This window comes from Papaver somniferum, chromosome 6 (genome assembly GCF_003573695.1).
Source record: "Papaver somniferum cultivar HN1 chromosome 6, ASM357369v1, whole genome shotgun sequence".
Taxonomy (NCBI): Eukaryota; Viridiplantae; Streptophyta; class Magnoliopsida; order Ranunculales; family Papaveraceae; genus Papaver; species Papaver somniferum.
Genome location: NC_039363.1, coordinates 7,662,932 through 7,665,618, shown reverse-complemented (window position 1 = coordinate 7,665,618; position 2,687 = coordinate 7,662,932). Strand labels below are relative to the sequence as shown.

At 36.6% G+C, this 2,687-nt stretch overlaps 1 pseudogene; it reads left to right on the top strand.

The window, feature by feature from the left end:
• The first annotated feature begins 581 nt into the window (after positions 1–581).
• Positions 582–681, top strand: LOC113292081 (annotated as a pseudogene).
• Positions 682–2,687: the final 2,006 nt, after the last annotated feature.

The window sequence follows — 2,687 nt, the reverse complement described above, 5'->3', positions numbered from 1 at the left end:
AAGGCGAGAGATTCCTCTAAACTTAGGATTTTCTTATCTGACTGATTCTGAAACTGAGCTAGTCCTGAAGGATTCTTAGTATATAGCCAAAACCTGGGGGAGCATTAGAATTACTAAACTGACCTTGACTTTGGCCCTTAGACCACGAAAGGTTCGGATGGTTTCTCCAACCAGGATTATAGGTTTCTGAATATGGGTCAATCTTTTGACGGTTATCAAATCTAGTGTTATTATAAAGAGCATTGGCCTGCTCTTCAATATTCTGGCCTTCCCAAAAAGGCTCCACTCTACCACTAGTCTGGCCCACTTCTAAGGCTTCTAACCTTTTTGCTATAAGCAATTTTGGCATCTGATTCATAGCCTCCTTCTACCCTATTAACGTTTCCTCTACTTAAAAGAATTGTTTTCTGGGGTGCCCTACTATTTTCCCATTGCTGGGTTTTTTCGGCGATTTCATTAAAAATTCCATCGCCGCATCAACAGTTTGGTTTTCAAATCCACCAGTGCATAGAGACTCAACCATGGTCGTTGTGGAATAATCTAAACCCTCATAAAGGATCTGAACTAGCCTAACCTTTTCTAAACCATGATGAGGACACTGGGATAATAAATCATTGAACCTTTCCAAATACCTATATAAAGATTCTCCCTCTTGTTGTGAAAATGTGCATATTTGCGTCCTAATAGACGATTTTTTGTGCCTAGGGAAAAACTTATTGAAAAAGGCAGATGTAAGTTGTTCATATGTCTCAATTGACTCGGAGTCCAAACTATACAGCCACGACTTGGCCTTATCTTTCAGGGAAAATGGGAATAACCTAAGTTTCAAAGAATCATCATCTAAGCTTCTAATTCTTAGAGTACTAAAAATTTCCACAAAATCCCTAACATGGTAATAAGGGTTTTCATTTTCTTTCCCTAAAAAGATTAGGAGCATCTGTAAGGTCCCAGGTTTCAGTTCATAGGGTACCTCTGTTTCAGCTAACTTAATATACGAAGGACGGGTAGTCCTAGTTGGATTCAACAAAGCTTTCAAAGTTGCCACTTCTGGCGCTATCGGAGCAACATGGATTCTCTCCTCAGTCAAAGAACGTTCAAAAACAGACTCATCAAAAGCCGGACTTTCTAGATTAAGGTAATCGAGACGCTTCGAACTACTAGGTTTCTCTTTAACAAATCTACCTAGTGCGTCTCTTTTACGTTCATGAATACAATAGAATTTTCTAAATTGGAAGGGTAAGCAAACACATATCAAGGCCGACTCAACCAAAACCTATTGATTTCTAGCAAACAAAAAGCATGATGGATCCACTTAGATTGTTTCTAGACCAGCTTCTAATCCTTCGAATGGGAATTCGTTACAATTTAAGAAAACTCCTCTGGAATCAATCTGAGTTAACGTAAGTTGAATAGAGGCGAGGGAAGATCGGTGGAGCTTTGATACCCAAGGCCTCACCGGTATAACAAGGCGGCGCAGTCACGCATTCAACTTACAGAAACCGTCAAGAACTTTGAAGTATGCTTAAAAGAGTAACCAATATTTTTCGAATGACTTTCCTGTTAAGATCGTTACCCTATCGGTCTCGTTCTAGTCGAAATTTTAGGCTTAGGTTCGCGTAGGTTACGTGTTCCTAAAGCGGGCAAGAAGAGAACGGTGATGAAATCCGAACCCTTATCTTGTATGGCCAGGCCTTGCCCTTTACTAGAAAAATAAATGTCCGTATTCAGTCCTCAACATATATGCATACGAAGGAGTCCAGTAACTCGCTGACAGGGGATTCGAGTGTTTAGAATCTTACCTCCCGTTCCAGACGGGGGATGAATCGGTTGTAGTCGACTCGGGCCACTGACTCCGATGTCTAGTGTACGAACCCAAGGTGCAGAGACAATATCGTAATTGTCCTCCTTCTCTGCAAACAGTTTATATTTAAAGTACCCTTCCGTAGGGTAATAAAAAAATAATGTCCCAAAGTCCAAAAGTCCAAAAAATAAAGAAAATTACAAAAAAATAAAACCCTAATAATTTTTTTTTAAATAAAATAAACAAACCCTAAACTAAAATTGTCTAAAATAAAATTGTCTTCTTTTCTGTTTTTGCTTTAATCTTTAGCTCCAAGTCTTTATGAAATCACCAAACTCCTTGGCTCAATTTTCTTTATGATCCAGAACCTGTAGACACAAGATAAATACCCAAAAACATAAAAAGGACAAAAATAATAAAAATAAAAAAAAAATAAAAAAATCTAAAACCCTAAAAACAAGTCCGCGTCGGCGGCGCCAAAAATTGATGTGATTTGTAGATAGTGGTAAAAGTGGTTCGATTCTCAGACTTGTGAAGGATATTAATTAGACTTAAATTCTAATATTAAAATAGAAAACTCACTAAAAATTATAGCAAACTCAATCAAAGATGATATCAATACTAAAAGAAACACTGAGGCTAAGATTCCACTATTTTCCAAGTTCAAAGTGATTAAACCAATACTTATATTTATGCAATTTCTTGTTTAATTTGATTCTAAAATATTGCAACAAGTATTTTCAAAAGTAATAATTGTAAATACCAAGTATGAAGCATCAAAAGTCTTAAAACTAAGCATACTCCATCAAAATAGATCACAATCACTCAAATAAAAATCATATTCAATAATAGTTCAAGGCAAATAATCATATAATTATTGCAAATA